This window comes from Natrix helvetica (genome assembly GCF_964273705.1).
Source record: "Natrix helvetica genome assembly, chromosome: 5".
Taxonomy (NCBI): Eukaryota; Metazoa; Chordata; class Lepidosauria; order Squamata; family Natricidae; genus Natrix; species Natrix helvetica.
In genome coordinates, this window is record NC_138551.1 from 77632751 (window position 1) to 77651849 (window position 19099).

General features: G+C 43.5%; 1 protein-coding gene and 1 long non-coding RNA gene across 2 annotated transcripts in view; one reads left to right on the forward strand and one right to left on the reverse strand.

Annotated features, from left to right (window-relative positions):
• Positions 1–345: 345 nt before the first annotated feature.
• LOC309392371 overlaps positions 346–19099 on the reverse strand; it is a 36267-nt gene continuing 17513 nt past the window's right edge. The window contains exons 2-3 of the long non-coding RNA XR_014175432.1: positions 2550–2694; positions 346–477 (exon numbers count right to left, since the gene is read on the reverse strand). This is a non-coding gene — a long non-coding RNA (uncharacterized lncRNA). The remainder of the gene's footprint in view (positions 478–2549; positions 2695–19099) is intronic.
• ANKRD1 (ankyrin repeat domain 1) overlaps positions 8138–19099 on the forward strand; it is a 39310-nt gene continuing 28348 nt past the window's right edge. The window contains exon 1 of the mRNA XM_081953538.1: positions 8138–8273. The gene's annotated coding sequence lies outside the window, so the exon portion shown is untranslated. The remainder of the gene's footprint in view (positions 8274–19099) is intronic.

Here is a 19099-nt window from a genome sequence, read left to right on the forward strand (position 1 = left end):
TTTCTTTCTGTGAACATCAAATAAATAGTTCCTCTCCCCCTGCCCTTTCAATGACTACCAGTATATTAGTATGGTTTTAATGCATTTTTAATGCATTTTAATGCATAATCTTGAAAAATATATTAAATAAATAAATGTCATTAATATTTTGATGCAGGCTTCTAGAAATTTAATACTTGTTCAAACAAGTCATGTTCTCAGAAGCAATATCTGTCAGGGTTCCAAATAGCATCCAAAAGTAAATCAGAGTCCGAGGCAAAAGATTCCTCAAAGTTCCAATTTATTAAGAGAGCCATGTTGGCACATTTGGGAAAACCCAAATCTGAAAGCTTCCAGGTTTTCCCACCCAGTTGAAAGTACAAGATCCTGCCCCCACACCAGAAGTCCATCACATGGTCCAATCTTCCACTGCCACGCTGGCAGCTTCTACCCATCCAGTTCCAGCCAGGTGCAGAGACAAAGGATGACCTTGGCTTTCTAGAAAAAATGTTATTATGGCTACATATCACCCAACTCCATATAATCCCCCCTCCCAGTTTCCCACAATAGAAAATGAATAGTAGAAAGTGTGGCAGGCCTGAAGTCCAAAAAGAAAAGATGGATTGCAGGCCTAACAATATTCTCTGAATTAGCTGAGAAGATGGAAAGCCACCAAGAGCAGATCGTTGTTTAATGCAGCGGACACCAACTGGTGGTCCATGAGAAAATTTTGGGGGCCCACAGAAAAATTATTTGCATTTTTTATATTGCACTAAATCAGAGGTCTTCAAACTGCAGCCCCTGGGCTGGATACGTGCAATGAATGTTTGCGTTGCTGCAGAGAGTCTCCCCCTTCGGGATCTTTTTGTGTGGATCAGAGGCGAGGAGAAATTTTGACTTGGGGTCTGCTTCAGCCTCTTGGTGTGGGGCTTTGGACAAAGGCCGGAGGGAAGCGCCACTGGTGGCGAAGAGCCGGAATGCCTTGTTCCAGGTGGGACTGCATCATGGCCTGGAACTGGCTGACCATCTCAGCCCACTGAGCCTCCAGGCTCCAGTACCTGGCCTTGCACTCCCACAGGTCTTCCCTCTGCTTGGAAAGCCTATTCTCGTAGTCTTCAGTGAGGTGTTTCTGCTGAGCCTTCTTGTTGGTCAGATCCAACTCAGATTGAACTAAGTCAGCTGAGCCAACTTTTTCTCATGGTGGCTGCTTAGCTCCAACAACTGCTTCCTGTTGGGGCCCTAAGGAGCCTGGGCATGGAGGCGAGGAGTGGCTGGGAGGGGAGAGGCAAGTAGAGGCTGGCGAGGCACCCCTCAACGTGACTGACATCGAGTTGGCCACTCCCATCCAGTCACATGACCATCTAGCCATGCCCACCCACATGCTGGGCGTGGCTAGGTGGTCATGTGGTCCGCAGGATTTAAAATTATGAATTTCGTGATCCCTGGGGTCCGAAAGGTTGGTCTAATGTATTAGCCCAACATTGGATGCTTGCAGAACCTGTCAGACCATTAAATGCTGCACTCTACCAACAGCTTATGCTTGTAATTTCCTCTTCCTATATGCTATTTGTTTACCTGGTGGTTTCATAGCAACCTACATGAGATTAATTCAGGTGGCAGCATTATCGCCTAGTTTTCTTCTGGACTGAATACATTGTCATTCGTATGCACCAAATGTGTATAAAATGTGCCAAGGAAATAATGCAGGTCTTTTCCCCAGGATGGTTGATAGAGCAAACACTGCGGTTTTAATTTCTCACTTGCCTCATCAAATGACAATTTTGTTGATATTATGTACACAATTTGTGATGTTTCTTATCCTCTTTCACAATGTTCATGATCCTCATTTGGCTGTCATAGGAAAACCAGTCAGGGAGAGTCAGGGAGACAAATATCAGCCACAATAGACATTTGAGCCCCGTCATCCAATCCCCTTTTGTGGAATATTAGCCAAAGAAAGTTTATCTATCCCTCCATGGCAGAAAAAAAATGCAATGGTAATAAATTACGTAGCTGACAATTTGATAACTCTTTGTAGGGCTTTGTATAGCTGGATTGTGAAAATCCAGATGACCAATAGATGGTAGCAAAGACTTAGAATATGGAGTGCCTCTTTGCTGCCCCTAGGGTTAATCTGTATCTTTTCAGTCCAGACATAATGTGGCCTTTGTGAAGCAGCTGTCTAATGGTAGGACTGGATTTACGACTGTCACCTCTTGCCTCTGCTTTATAACTATTTTTTTAAAACTAACTTTGTTTTTGTGCTTTTAATAGTGTCCAAGCCAAGTGGAAAATTAAACCTTGAATTTAGTTAATAAAACAAAATGTGGATGCTCCTATAATATGAACTCACAAATAAACCATATTATGTCTTCATGTGGTGGCCTGGTTTACATAGCATGTTAAAACGATGGCTGGGTTTGCACCATATGCTAAACTATATTCCTCCCATTTGTGCTTTAGTTTACACTACTTTGATTAACTAATTAGCTATTACGATAACATCCAGATAAAGGATTCTTAAAGCGGTGGCAGAAGGAGACACACACAATTTCTGAAATCTTGGTTACCTGTTAAAGCCAACAGAAAATGATGCAACTTCAAGTGATTCATCTCTATTTCAAGGATCTGATGCAAGAAGAAACAGATGCTCCAAACAGATGTGTGCCAAATTATGTGTTTTCATGGTTGTTATTAATGTTCAGCCGTTCAAATCTGAAGTGGAAAAAGGGATTCAGAAGAATGGTGGTTGCACTTGCTGCAGCTGTCATAGAACCCATTCCTCCTCCTCCTCCTCCTCCTCCTCCTCCTCCTCCTCCTCCTCCTCCTCCTCCTCCTCCTCCTCCTCCTCCTCCTCCTCCTCCTCCTCCTCCTCCTCCTCCTCCTCCTCTCTCCTAAACCCAAATCTGTTTGTTTCTTGGGAACATGCAGCCATCAAACAAGCTCCAAAACTCTCAACTTATTTAAGGAGGTGCTAACAGCTGCAATGAGCCTACCTATGCTAGAATCAAATAGTAATAGCATTTAGACTTATATACAACTTCACAGTGCTCTACAGCCCCTACTAAGCAGTTTACAGAGTCAACATATTGCCCCCAACAATCTGGCTCCTCATTTTACTGACCTTGAAGGATGGAAGGCTGAATCAACCTTGAGCTTGTTGAGATTTGAACTGCCAAATTGCAGGCAGCCAGCAGTCAACAGAAGTAGCCGGCAGTACTGCATTCTAACCACTTTGGATACTCAACCTAACTCACACATTCATTCATTTAACAAGATCCACTAAAACTCCAGGGATTGGTTAATAACATAATATTGGTTAATAAAATCATAATATGCCCAATAATAAAACAGCCATAGTAAATAAAACAGTAAAACGCCCACAGTTAACAAGTCAGTGAAAAAACTAATAATAAAAACTAGCCAACTAGAAGCATAGCAAAATAATGAAGAAATCAAAGAGAGGACAAATCTGGTATTGACCAGAGGTTCATTCTGAAGAGCAGGTCCTGCTGCTGAGAAGCACTCTATTTGAACCTCAACCATCTTTCCTTCACAGAAGTTGGAAACAACTTTTTTTTTAAAAAAAGAATTTTATTGGTTTTTAAATTTTTTGGGAGAAAAGGGTAGGTGGATATACAAAAAAAATTATTTGGGGGCAGCTCCATCGGGCTAGAGGTAGGAATCTCTCCAATTCTCACAACTTTTTGCAGAAAAAAAAAAACAAAAGATAAAAGATAAGCAGAAACAGCATCTTATTATACATTGTATCAACCATGTGTTCAATCATCTCTTTTGCCACTTTCTAATATATCAACAATTAGAATGATATTCCAGATATATTTATTTTTGTGACCTGAGTCTTTCCATTATTGTTCCCTGCCCCCTGTCCCCAGGCGGAGCAGCAGCCCCTCCCTCCTTCATGTCTTGTGTGTTGTCGCCTTTTTCACTACTTCTTATATTTCCGTCCTCTAGGAGGGCACTATGTTTTTTAATGAAGGCCTCTGCCTCCACAACTGTGTTAATTCTAATTCTGTTTCCCTCCCAGAAGATCAGCATTCCTTCTGGCAATAACCATCTAAACCAAATTCCCTTATTATATAATTTCTTTGATAAGGAGGAATACTTTCTCCTCTTATCTCTTATTTTTTTCAGAATTTGCTTAAGAATGGCAATTTCTTTATCTTTATATTTTAGTGGTCCCCCCCCCTCTGAGCCCCTAGAATCTCATCCCTCGTGGTCTTCCTAAGAAATTTAATATGTACTTCCCTTGGAACATTATGTGTTCTGGCATATGCTGAATTAATCCTATAAACCAGATCCATATCCCACCACAACCGTTCTTTATCTCTTTTAATATATTCTGCTAAAATTGTACTCATAATATCCTTAAGATCTTCATCTTCTGTCTCCGGTAGGTTCTGGAATCTGAGAAAGAAGGACATTCTTTCAAGTTCTATCTTTGCCATAAAATTTTCCAATTCTATATTCCCCTTCTGGACTGCCTTAACCTCCTCCCCCAGCCCAGCCGCGTCCTCCTCCAGCACACCAGTTCTCGGTTTATTTTCTGTTATTTGTTGCTGCACACTTTTAAGCTCATCTCTAATATCTGCTAGCTCCTTTTTCAACTCATTTTGTCCCTGCATAATAGCTTGAAACATTTGAGTAACAGATAAATCTTTTGAACTCTCTCCAGTCTTTTCTTGTAAAAATGATGAAATTTTTGTCTGTTGAATCGTTGGACTGGATGCAGTAAAAGTCAGTGCTGAGGCTGCTTTGCCTGTAGGTGATTTTCTGGGCCCCATTGTCTAAGTTCAGAAAGAGTACAAATCTTTTGCAAAAGAAATGGCATCTGTGAAGCGCGCAGCCGAGCGAGTCCGAGAAGACAGGCAAATCCAAAAGTGAAAATTAACCCTCTGTCACAGTTCCAAGCCAAGAAGTCACTCAAAAAATAAGAAATCAAATAGTCCAAATCCAGAAAGACCACGTAACAGGAGAGGCTCCAAGAATCCTTCAGGAGGGGATAATATAAAGCCAGACTTTCTTCAAAGGTAGTTTCAAAAGGCAGACTTCATTTATAAGTGCGAAGAAGAAGGAAGCAGACCATCTTGGCTCCTCCTCAGGATCAGGAGCAGAACATTAAAAACTTCCATAAAGCTTTCAAAACAACTCAGCAATCAGCTCTTGCAGTTATGATATAAATCTTTTCACATAGTTAGTTCAAGTGGCTAATTCAATTTTTTGCTCTCTATCTCCATTCCGAGATTGAGAGACAGTCCAAATGTCGCTTTGCCTGAGAGGGGTAGAAGAAAAAAAGCAACCCCCCTCCAATCTTCCTACTTCAAACAGATTGAATCCACAACTTGTAAAAAAGCTGTTACTCGTCAGTTAAAAGCAATTAAGGAGATTGGAGTGAATTTCTCACCTCCAGCACTTCAGCCACTGCATGTAGTTAACTCTTTCCTTCTGGAATCCATTCAGCGAAGGTGCTGTTATGCACCCCCTACGCTCCCCAGCTCCTAAGGCGAAACTGGAGACCCCCCCATGGCTGTCGCCTATCCGTGGGGGGGTTCCAGCAAGCCGCTCTACGGCAGGTGGTCCCTCCAAGACCGCCTGTGCTCCTCAAAGGAGCCCACCGGAGAAGCGAACAGCGGACCAACATCCGTTGCCTTCGGAAACCAGAAGTGATCTGTTGGAAACAACTCTTAACTTTTCCCTGGACAGACTGTTAAGATTCTTAGTGCTCTCTGAGTTTGCTTGTTTTCTTACAGATGTTTGAGTACCCTAACTGGGTAACATCATCAGTGCTAGTGATGATATAATGATAGTTAAGAGTCTGGCTGGAGAATGCAACCCAGAAAGGGCTGTATAAAACAAAGTGGAAACTTTGAACTGCATCTGGAAGCCCATTGGAAACTAATCCAGAACTCGTATAATGGGCTCCTGATAGCGATAGCACTTAGACCTATATACCGCTTCATAGTGCTTTTACAGCCCTCTCTAAGCGATTTACAGAGTCAGCATCTTGCCCCCAAGAATCTGGGTCCTCATTTTACCCAGCTCGGAAGGATAGAATGCTGAGTCAACCTTGAGCCGGTGAGATTTGATCTGCTGAACTGCAGCTAGCAGTCAGATGAAATAGCCTGCAGTACTACACTCTAACCACTGTGCCACCTCGGCTCTTATAATATCTGGTAGCTATGAAATGAGCGTCTGTATTCTATACCAACTGCAGTCTGGATGGTCTTGAAAGGCAGACCTATGAGCATTGCAAGTGGTGATAAACCAGAGGTGGGTTCCTACTGGTTTAGACTGGTCCGGCCAAATAGATAGTAACTTGGCAGTCTGGGTTGCTGGAACCGTTAGCGACCCAGGACTGCCACGCCCCCGAACTGGTTCTCCTATGGTGCCGCCATCTTGATTTTCAGTTCTGTGCATGAGCAGAACAAGTTTCATCGTATGAATGTATTTCCCCCCCTTTTTAACGTTTTGTGCTTGGCAATTTTAGATGCAAATGTGCACACACGTGGAGTGTGTATTTCATGTGCGTGTGCGTGCACAAAAATTTTTGTGTGGCGAACTGGCAGTAATACTGGCAGTAACCCACCCTTGTGATAAACATATGAATTACTGTGGCAAAGTCTCCTTATGCCAGGTAGTGCTTCAACTAACGTACCAATGGAAGCTGAGCAAAAGTCTCCCTGCCATGGTCTCTCCTTGCCCAATTGGGAATAGCTACAGTGTGAGTCCAGGAGGATCCCAAAATTCTCCCATCAAGAGGACAAAAACCTGACCAGAATCTCAGTGCAGAAACAGTAGCTCTCTTTTGCTTGGGTTCAATTTTAGCTCTACGTCCCCGGATGCTATGTAATACATTTTATGATATATGATAGGATATATAATTGGATACTATTTATATTATAAATTGGTATCATTAATCATTTATTTTATTGGCTCGAGTAGTATAGACAAACTCAGCATCCTGTCAAAAGATGCTGAACCATGTCCAGGGTTGATAGCGTTGCATACATTTCGAAGGGAGGCTTCTCATCCCTCCCTTTCCTCCTGGAGGTATGCACAGATGGTGCAGTTTCAATTTGGGTTGGCAACTTCTATGTTGTATCCCTCCAACTTAAACATAAGCTAGAGTGCCAGTGCTGCAAGAGTCCAGGGAAGGCATGTGACATTTCATGCATCATTAAATCCTCATCCAAATTATATGAAGGATATAATTTTTCTTATTGGTGCAATGACACCATGACATATAAGACATCATCACTGAGAACCTATTTGGTAACAGGAGAATGGCATTTCCCAGACTCCGGCCTTGGGAAACCAAGATTAATGTTTGGCTGTCTGCTCTCAAGTAACTCTATTCCCTCGACTGGCTCAGGGCTGACTCAGCCTTTCTGAGGTTGGTAAAACGAGGACCCAGATTGTTGAAGGGCAATATGCTGACATTGAAAACTACTTAGGGCTGTAAACCATTGTGAAGTGGTATATAGGTCTAAGTGCTATTGCTACATTCAAATGTCCTTGTTGTGGGGAGGCCAATGTAAGCATGTTGGAAGAAATATCCACCTGGTTCAGTTCCAAGCTGGGAGAAAGGCTGGAAACATAAGAGGCTGATTGGAAAGATGACTTATTGATAAAGCAACTACATTTGTGATTCTGGGCAGCTGACAAAATGGAGTTGATAGTGGTTTTTTTTTAATACTTTCTTTGGACTTTGTATTTGAGCTTCCTGTTCCTGTACAAGAACATGTCTTCTATTGGCTGTTGTCAGATTCCTAGGGGGTCATGTAGGGGTTAGGTAGGGTTCAGAGTGTTGTGGTCTTCCAGCAGCCTGCAGAGCTCACAACAGAGTCAGACAGCGAGGAGGTTGGGGAGGAACATGGGCCAGTCCCGGAGTCTGGGGAAGGCTCGGACGAGGGCTCTGCGTTTGAGGCAGAGAGAGGGCCAGGGCCATCTGAGAGTTATGTGCTGCCCCCAGAGTCGGACAGCAGTGAGGCAGAGGAACAGGCTCCCCCTGTTCCCAGTGCGCACATGCGCAGAGCTGGCAGAAGGCAAGAACAGTTCAAACAGAAGGGACAACTCAGGAGTAAGGTTTGAGGTGATGGCCCCTCCCATAGGACATAAAGGAGGAGCAAAGGCCCATGAGCCTTTGCAGGAAGCAACTTGCTTCATGCTGGTCAGTTTACCTTTTGAAACTCTGTTTGGACTCTTTGCTCCGTGTGGCCTTGCCAAGCTAATTGCTAATTAAATCTTTGGCAGTGTTTTCAAAGAAAATAAAGGTGGGTGCTTATCAGCCTTATTCTGAAGGACTGTAGAACTCTTTCCAACTATTTGGGACTCATTACCGGCTGTGAATGAATATAATTCACAGCCTTTGAAATAAAACGAAGGGTTTTGGACCTAATTGTGTGCTTTTTATTGTATCAGGAAGCCTAGATCAGAACACAGAGCTGGCTTTATAGGCAAAAGAAGAAATGCAAATCCTAGATGTTTGTCTGAGCTCCCAGGTTTGGTTGAAGTTTGGACTGCTCTGAGATGATGCAATGAAGGGGCCTGTGTTCTGAAAGGATGTTGGGCGATTCCTATTATGGCTTAATGGCATTGTCCGCTAATACTACCAGTCTGCCTTTGTTCAGACTTCGCTGCAGGGAGTTTTAAAATATCCTGTCTTGAATGGATTTCTGCCTGCAGTGTTTTGCCTATGAATAGAGCCATCTAGACAGTAGGCTTCTTTCAATAAGCTTTCTGCTGTGGGCATGGGCTATTAAGGAAAGCTGAGGTTGCTTCTGCCTCTAAAAAACATGTTTCTCCATTTCTCTCTTTTGGGAAATACAATAGTCTGCCTTTTTAAAAAAATATTTCCCAAAATATTTCATTCTTCTAGGAGAGAAGGAGGTGCTGGCTTTCTACAAGCAGTGCCATAATTTGTTTCTTATTGTATTATTTGACTTGATGTCAAATAATGTGATAATGTCTATAATGATGAGGTAAATCAGGTGTGCCAATTTTTGACTTTGAATTATAGTGCGGCAGACTTATTTCAGTTTCATAATTTTTGTGCTCTTATGGGGAGATAGGCAAGATTTAAATCTAAAAATAAGTAAGTAAAACTGTATCTGAATTTATGTTGTAAACTTTCTGCCTCCAAACTGAAGTGGTGTGTGTGATCTAAAGCCCATTTATGTAAATCAAATTCTAATGGCATGATATGGATTCAGAAAGTCATCATCCCCCCCTCAAACTCCAAAGACCTCCTCCCAAATTATCTAATTGTGTGACTCAAAATATTTACTGTAAAATGACATCTCTTATGTCCCTCTTTCCCTCTCCACAGTGTTTTGTTCTCGTCATGTTTGTGATGCTTGTGGGGTTTGATGCTGCTTCAGATTGAGAAATACTTAATCCAACAATGGCATCCAGTTGAATCATCACCTGTCTCCATCTTTAAGGTTCATGAAAGTGTTAACAGATCTAGGAGATTTCTGAGAAGCAAGCTAGCGTGTCACTTCAGGCAAAGCTCTTCCACATTGCAGCAGCTGAGAATGTCATCCCTGCCCCACCAAGAGGCAATCCAGATGTGTTTCCTTGCAGCTAATCTTGCACTGGGTGTAAAAAAACCAAACTGATGTCCATGGGCTCTAAATTCATCTTTTAAAAAGAAATAAATTCTTATAGGGAAGCAAAATCCTCTCAGTTTTCATCGTAAAACTAGCTGTGTGTTTAATGAATTTATTGATTGATTGGTTAGATCTCTATCCCATTTCATTCAGGATCATGAGATCAGGGTATACGGGGATGTCTTCTCCCATTTCTCTGTGACCATGATGGCGAACCTATGGCACGCATGCCACAGGTGGCATGCAGAGTCATATCGGTGGGCACGCAAGCTCAGTTCCGGCTGATTTTTGGGCCTACCTGAAGTCAGGAAACAGGCTGTTTTCAGTCTCCGGCGGGACTCCGGGGGGATGGGGAAGGCCGTTTTTGCCCTCCCCAGGCTCCTAGAAAGGCTCTGGTGCCTGGGGAGAGTGAAAAACGGGCCTTCCGGTCTGACCATGTCGGCAAATGGGTCGTTTTCGGCCTCCAGAGGGCCTTGGGTGGGTGGGGAAGGCCTTTTTCCCCTCCCCAGGCTCCTAGAAAGGGTATGGAGTCTGGGGAGTGTGAAAAACGGGTCCACTGTGCTATCACGTGCCAAAAGTGGGGGGGCAGCGTGAGGGGGTTGTGCACACATGCATGGGGGGAGAGCGCATGGAATTATGGGTATGGGCATGCGCCCGTATGAGCCCCACCCCACGTTTCTCCCGCTTTTGCCACGCGATGGCAAAAAGATTAGCCATGAGGTAAGTAGGGTGGGCTGAGAAAAATAGAGATGCTAACAAGCCCCAAGACACTGAGGGAATTTTCATGGCTAAAGCTGATATGAACTTGAGTCTCCCTGGTGCTATAGGTCAGGGATCCCCAAACTGTGGGCCGTGAGGGGTTTGCAACCGGGCTGCGGAAATGGCTGGCGAGTACGCGTGCATAAGTGGTGGATTTCAAATTTTTTTAGAACCTCTTCTGTAAGTACAGTCTGCTTTGTGGGAGTGGCTTGCTGGTCATGTGACCGGGTGGGAGTGGCTTGCCAGCCATGTGACCAAGTGGGCATGGCTTGGCAGTCATGTGACCAAGTGGGCGTGGCTTGGCAGTCATGTGACTGGGTGGGCGTGACCAACTTGTAAAATGTGGTGAAACTCACTTAACAAAGCTTTTGCTTAGCAACCAAAATGTTGGCTCAGAAACTCTGGCATTTGAAGCGCGCAAGTCTTAAAGCTGTCAAGTTACAAGACTTTTGCACCCTTAACCCTTTGGAAAAAAAACCCCAGGGTGTTCAAACTTGACCGCTTTAAGACGTGTGGACTTCAACTCCCAGAATTCCTCCTCTTGCTTTTCATCTTGATGATGTGCAGATGGGCGGGGGGAGGGAGCTGGAACCGGTTCTAAACGGCACTGTAGATTTGTGGAACCTCTTCTATAGAAGTCACCTTTTTCTAGCAAGGGTTTTCATAACCTTGAACTAAACAAATGGTCATAAGTTGAGGATTACTTGTAGTTCAATACCTTATACATCAAACAGTAGGTCCTGCAACAAATCTGGACAGCCAGAAGATGTTAGTGAAGAGTTATAGTGTTCTATATCTATCTAGTGGACAGCTGGATTTTGTAGTTCAAGTCCTCAATTTACGACCACAAACTTTTGTTGCTAAGTGAAACATTTGTTAAGTGAATGTTGCCCCATTTCGTGACCTTTTGGGCCACAGTTGTTACTGCCGTTGTTAAGTTAGTAACATGGTGGTTAAGTGAAACTGGCTACCCCATCGACTTTGCTTGTAAGAAGGTCACAAAACGAGATCATGTGACCCCAGGACACTGCAACCGTCATAAATATGAGTCAGTTGCTAAGCATCTGAATTTTGTTCCGGGATACTGCAATGGTTGTAAGTATGAACATGGTGAAAAGTCACTTTTTCAGTGCCATTGTAACTTTGAATGAACACTAAAGGTTATAAGTCGTGAACTACCTAAAGTCTGTCAAGTCTGTCAATCAATCAATCAATCAGTGGAGCAGAAGCTGCCTTCAGAAGTTGTGGCAGCTTCATCACTGGAGACTTTCAAGAAGAGACTGGACTGCCATCTGTCAGAAATGGTGTAGGGTCTCTTGCTTGGGCAGAGGTTGGACTAGATGACCTACAAAGTCCCTTCCAACTCTGTTAATCTGCAATCTATAAATGGCTACCTCAGAATGCTGGTATCAGGTGACCAAGGCTGGTATGGATGAATGAATGTAAGAACTATCTCTTCTGGATTTTTCTCCTGGTTGTCCTCTTAATTGGAGATGGGAGCTATGTGTGTCATAGCTCCTGTGTCCTGTGCCCCTTAGCATGTCACTATCTAAGGCCAATGAAGGGATGTTGCCCCACTGCTAGTGTTCAAAGGAGGTTCAACTGGAAGTCCAGTCATCTTATGCATGTGTCATGCATTCGTATGGGAATATATTTTATCCTTTATCTCAGGCAGCAAGAATATCTTGGCCACTCTGCCATATCACTGTTGTGGACAAACAGCACTATTTATCACCTCCAGCAATGAAAGTAGATTCCAAACTACATACAAAGACTCTAAAAGTGTGAGACTTGCACACCTTCCTGTCCCGGCATCTCTAAACCTGTCCAATAAATTCTAGACTAGTCTGCATTGAGTTTGGAGTTCTCAGAGGTCTTCGTCCTAGATTTGGATACACAGAAATAGAAGCATTTATCCCAGGGGTGCTAAACTCAAGGCCCGCGGGCCAGATTCGGCCCACAGGGTGCTTAGATCTGGCCCGCGAGGCTGACCTGGAAACAGCAAAGGACCGGCCCTTGCTGCCTTTGCCAGCAAAAATGGAACTCGGGACAGTTGCGTGCGGCCCTCCCAAGCTCCATTTTTGCTGGCAAAGGGTTGCAGGAGGCCGTCGCAACCAGAAATGGAGCTCAGGAGCCCATTTTCCCTAGCAGAGCACTTGGGCCACCACAGGCCCCCCAGCAGGAGTCATGTTGAGCTGGCCACGCCCACCCACCCCATCCCCCCAAGGTCAAACACAACCCTAATGTGGGCCTCAATGAAATCGAGTTTGCCACCCCTAATCTATCCAAACGGGGCCTATGCTTTCAAATAATGTCCCACTCAAATGACCAGGCAGAATCTTAGACAGGGTTACGGTCTAAGCATTGACCATCTATGTGTCGTTGTGTGGTAGACCATACCACTTTTCTTCCATTCTGACATTTTTAGTCCAAGTGGACATTGCATCAGACTTCCTCATAATTTTTTCTGGAGCATAGGTTATGATTGAGAACATGCAAAGATATAAGTTAACAATGATTGGGCCAGACAAAATATTAAATTAAAATAAATGTATATTTAATTAAGGGATGCAGTGGCTCTGGCTAAGACACTGAGCTTGTTGATTAGAAAGGTTGGCAGTTCAGCGGTTTGAATCCCTAGCGCCGTATAACGGAGTGAGGTCCCGTTACTTGTCCCAGCTTCTGCCAACCTAGCAGTTCAAAAGCATGTAAAAATGCAAGTAGCAAAAATAGGGGCCACCTTTGGTGGGAAGGTAACATCATTCTGTGTGTCTTCGGTGTTTAGTCCACATGATCATGGAGACGTCTTCAGACAGCACTGGCTCTTTAGCTTTAAAACGGAGATGAGTACCGCCCCTTACAGTCAGGAACAACTAGCACATATGTGCGACGGGAACCTTTACCTTTATATTTAATTAACACTAAATGCTATAAATATGATATTTGGCCCATAGCATTGTTAATTTGAAATTCCAAATTCCATCTGAAAATAAGATAGGTTGAGAAATTTGCAAATCCTGCCAGCTGACTAATCCAATAACAAAATATAGATACATTTAAACAAACTCCTACCTTTCACTTTTCCAAAGCCTTTTCTGGAATAGTTTTACTGTTCTAATCTACATTACAGGTTTTTTGTTAGGACTGTGGGTGATTACAAAAATTTGGAATTGTTCCAACATTTGTATTATGTTAGTTTTGTAAATGTTTTAGTCTTTTGCTATATGAAAGCTGTTTTGAAAATGGGTTTTCCATATGGGAAGCATAAAAATATTCTACAAAAATATATATTTTGCCTCTTATTTTTTGAATTCTGAAAGAAGCCATATCAAGTTGTCTTTAATTAAATTAAATTTAATATGATATAGTAAATATAGTGGATTTCTAAATTAACCACAACAAAATAATTATGAAGAGAGAAAGAGACAGTAACAAAGCAAATACTCCCGTAATCTACCTTCCTAGCTGAATGTCTATTAAAAACAAATCCAGCAATATATTCATTCAGTTGATTGTAAATAGAATAGGTTAATATTTATTGATTCTGTGAGCTTAATGTTTTGAGGATCAGTGGACAGTTGCTATTTATGCAGAAGCTCCAAGAACTTAATAATCAGTCTTTTGAAAATGTCTTGAGAACTGCAAGTTAACAAAGATTTCTGAAAAGTTTGGGCAGGTAGTTTATTTAATAGAGTAATAAATGATACGATCAATTTAAATTATTATGGGGTCTATAAAATTTTAATGGAATTCCGATGGTCATTCTGCACTGCCTCCAACATTCTAATAGGATACAAATACACATTTACACATGCACACAAACCTACATATTTGTTGGTGGGAGTGAGGACAGTTGTGTTGTAAGGAAAGAAAGGCATCCTTGAATAGCCTCAGGTGACTGATTTCAGCACGAGATGGCTAAGTTTGAAGGACACTTTTGAGCATACTTTCATTTTCATTCAATCAATTTTAGATATCCATTGGACATCATTCAACATTCAGCTAGAACCATGATGGCGGACCTATGGTGGGTGTGCCACAGGTGGCACGCAGAGCCCTCTCTGCGGGCCCACGAACCATCGCCCCAGTTCAGCTCCACCTGTATGCGCCTGCGCCTCCCACCGGCCAACTGATTTTTGAGTTACTGCTGTGCATGCATGGGGGTTGGGCACATGCAGGAAATGCACATGCATGTATGGGGCAGGGGCCTGCATATGCCTGTGTGGGGGCAGGGAGAGTGCGGGCGCTCCCCCCTGTACTGTTTTTGGTCCCAGGAGGCTTCAGGGAAGCCTACTAGGCCAAAATGGGCTGCGGGGGGTGGTGGTCACACGCACATGCGCAAGGGGGTAGGGCACAGGGAGGGGTGTTATGCGTGCATTGCATTATGGAGGCGGGCATGGGCATGCATGCTTTCAGCACCCAATGTCAAAAAGCCATCACTGAGCTAGAAGATATAACAAATTAAAGTAGATTATATTGATTGCTTTCTATCTAATTTTTATCCTGGCATCTTACGAATAACTGAAGTAATATAAGAATTATAGAATCAAAAAGGATCCAATGTGTCCAGCCCTCTGACCATTGCAGGAATCCAAATTTAAGCATCTTCCAAAGATGACCATCCAGCTTCTGCTTAAACATTTCCAGTAAGGAAATATCTTATCCTCCCTAGGAAATTGGTTCCATTATCAAATTGCTCATATTATTACCAAACTTTCGAAATAGGTTATTCCATATCTTGTCCTCTGAAATTTTTTGAAACAAATCACGGTCTTTTTCTATGTGACATTCCATTAGGAATCATGCTTTCATAAGCTAGGTAGACATATGAGTCAAATAAGCAAGTAAATACTCTTTCCCTGACCCCAGCCATCTTTTCTCAAGACAAAACCAGTGGTGAAATTCAATTTCTTTGTTACCGGTTCTGTGGGCGTGGCTTGGTGTGCATGGTGTGGCTTGGTGGGCGTGGCAGGGGAAGGATGTTGCAAAATCTCCATTCCCACCCTACTCTGGGGCCAGCCAGAGGTGGCATTTGCTGGTTCTCCGAACTATTCAAAATTTCCGCTGCTGGCTCTCTAGAACCTGACTTTAAATCTGATGTTCAGGGCCTGTCACTACACTTGAAGTAGGATTTAACCAGTGTATTATGGATACAGTGGAATTATTTGTTTGATTTGGAAATCAGTGTTACTATCTCTATTGGTTCAACCTAAAAGAATGATTGATCATATTTTAATTTCACAATCAATTACAATTTAAAATTGATTTCAGAAGTATTATTGCTAATCTATATCTCTGCATTTGTTTGTATATCTTTAACTTAAGGAACTTTCAGCTCATTTCCTTAACTTATCAAATATTCTTGAATTTTGTTTCTACCTTCTAAAGCATTAACAGTCTCCTCTCAACTAGTTCATGTCGTCTACACATTTACAATACAATACAATACAATAGCAGAGTTGGAAGGGACCTTGCAAGTCTTCTAGTTCAACCCCATGCCTAGGCAGGAAACCCTACACCGTTTCAGACATCCAACATTTTCTTAAAGACTTCCAGTGTTGGAGCATTCACAACTTCTGGAGGCAAGATGTTCCACTGATTAATTGTTCTAACTGTCAGGAAATTTCTCCTCAGTTCTAAGTTGCTTCTCTCCTTGATTAGTTTCCACCCATTGCTTCTTGTTCTACCCTCAGGTGCCTTGGAGAATAGTTTGACTCCCTCTTCTTTGTGGCAACCCCTGAGATATTGGAACAATGCTATCATGTCTCCCCTAGTCCTTCTTTCTCTTAAGCTAAACATACCCAGTTCCTGCAACCGTTCTTCATATGTTTTAGTCTCCAGTCCCCTAATCATCTTTGTTGCTCTTCTCTGCACTCTTTCTAGAGTCGCCACATCTTTTCTACATCGTGGTGACCAAAACTGAATGCAGTATTCCAAGTGTGGCCTTACCAAGGCATTATAAAGTGGTATTAATACTTCACGTGATCTTGATTCTATCCCTCTGTTCATGCAGCCTAGAACTGTGTTGGCTTTTTTGGCAGCTGCTGCACACTGCTGGCTCATATTTAAATGGTTGTCCACTAGGACTCCAAGATCCCTTTCACAGTTACTACTGTTGAGCAAGGTACCACCTATAGCAGTTACTACTGTTGAGCAAGTGGGGGGAGCACAGGGGGGTCAAGTGCGGGCGTGCCACACCCATAATGCAATGCACGACCCCCCCAGTGCGCATGCGCGCACAACGCGCGACCCCTCCCCATTTTTACATTTTTTTTGCCCTCCCCAGGCTCCAGGGGCTTTATAGGAGCCTGGGGAGGGCGAAAAGAGCCTCCCCCGACCCCCCGGAGGCCCTCCGGAGGCTTCAGGGACTGTCCGGAGGCTTCCCTGAAGCCTTCGGAGCGCTTAAAACCACCCTCCGAGCAACCTGGAAGTGACTTCCAGGTTGCTCGGAGGGTCGTTTTAAGCGCTCCGAAGGCATCCGGGAAGCCTCCGGACAGTCCCGGAAGCCTTCGGAGCGCTTAAAACCAGCCTCCGAGCAAACCAGAAGTGACTTCTGGGTTGCTCTGAGGGTCGTTTTAAGTGCTCCGAAGGCATCAGGGAAGCCTCGGATGGTCCCTGAAGCCTTCGGAGCGCTTAAAACCACCCTCCAAGCAAACCGGAAGTGACTTCTGGGTTGCTCTGAGGGTCGTTTTAAGTGCTCCGAAGGCATCAGGGAAGCCTCGGACGGTCCCTGAAGCCTTCGGAGCGCTTAAAACCACCCTCCAAGCAAACCGGAAGTGACTTCCGGGTTGCTCTGAGGGTCGTTTCAAGCGCTCCAAAGGCTTCAGGGACTGTTGGAGGGTCGTTTTAAGCGCTCCGAAGGCATCAGGGAAGCCTCGGACGGTCCCTGAAGCCTTTGGAGCGCTTAAAACCACCCTCCAAGCAAACTGGAAGTTCGGGTTGCTCAGAGGGTGGTTTTAAGCATTCCGAAGGCTTCAGGGATGGTCCCTGAAGCCTCCGGGGGGGCGGGGGGGCTCTTTTCGCCCTCCCCAGGCTCCTATAAAGCCTCTGGAGCCTGGGGAAGGCGAAAAATATCTTTTAAAAAGGTGAACTCAGCTGGCCAGCGCGCGCATGCGCGCTGGCCAGCTGACAGGGCAGCGCCTCACGTGCCCTGACAAATGGCTCCGCATGCCATAGGTTCGCCATCACGGACCTATAGTGTTCCTGTGGATTTCGTTTTTGTTGCCTAAATGTAGAACCTTACTCTTTTCACCATTGAATTTCATTTTATTAGATAGTGCCCAATGTTCAAGTTTGTCAAGATCCTTCTGTATCTTTAGCCTATCTTCTGGAGTGTTGGCTATTCCTGCCAGCTTGGTGTAATTTGCAAATTTAATGAGTTCCCCATTTATTCCCTCATCCAAATCATTGATGAAGATGTTGAAGAGTACTGTGCCCAAAACAGAGCCTTGGGGTACTCCACTGCATACTTCCCTCCATGTAGATGCAGTTCCATTGAGGACTACACGTTGAGTGTGGTAGGTCAGCCAGTTACGAATCCAACTGGTGGTGATGCTGCCTAACTCACATTTTTATACTTTATCTAGTAGTAGGTTATGGTCTACATTATCAAATGCCTTACTGAAGTCCAAAACTATATTGACCGCATTCCTCTGGTCCACTAATTTTGTCACATTATCAAAGAATGCAATAAGATTAGTCTGGCATGATCTGTTTTTGACAAACCCATGTTGGCTTTTGGCTATTACTTTGTTTGCTTCTAGGTGTTCGCTAATTCGTTGCTTGATTATCTTTTCCAGAATCTTTCCTGGTATTGAGGTCAGGCTGATAGGTCTGTAGTTTCCTGGGTCTGTTTTTTCCCCTTTTTTATAGATGGGAACCACATCAGCTCTTTTCCAGTCCTCTGGCAGTTCCCCGGTGCTCCAGGATCTCTGAAAGATATAGTTCCGTGGTTCTGAGATCTCATCTGCCAGTTCCTTCAGAACCCTAGGGTGTAATCCATCTGGTCCTGGTGATTTGAACTTGTCTAGGGTAGACAGGTGCTCACTTACCATTTTCTTCCCTATTTCAACTTGTGTTCCTTATCTGATTTTTGTGCTGCTGTTTTTGGTAGGTTGGACTGCTTTATCCTTTTGTGTAAAGACAGATGCAAAACACGAGTTAAATAGTTCTGCTTTCTCCCTGTTGTTTGTCACCTTCTTGCCATTTCTCCCAGCAATGTTTCCTTAACTTGTTTCTTGTTTTTAACATGTTGGAAGAAGCTTTTTTTGTTATTTTTTTACTTTTGTGGCAAGCCTTTCTTCCTTGTGAGCCTTAGCTTTCCTCACTTCATCTTTACATGCTTGGATTATTTGCTGATATTCTGTCTTAGTTCCACTTTTTATTCTTATCTTTTTTGTCTTTCAATTTGTCAGATAGTTCTTTATGCAGCCATGCTGGTTTCTTTTGGGAGCTGTTATTTTTCTTCTTCATTGGTATTGTGCTATGTTGGGCTTTTGTAATCTCATTTTTCAAAATTTCCCAAGCTTCTTGAGTTGTTTCCCTTTGAGGATTCTCATCCATGGAATTTTTCCCAAGCTCTCTCTCTAAGTTTATTAAAATTAGCTCTCTTAAAGTCCAAGACTCTAATTTGACTTTGTTCTACTACTTGCGTTTGCATAATGTTGAATTCCAATATTGCATGGTCACTTGCCCCCCGGGTTCCTGTGGCTTCAACACCTTCTATCATT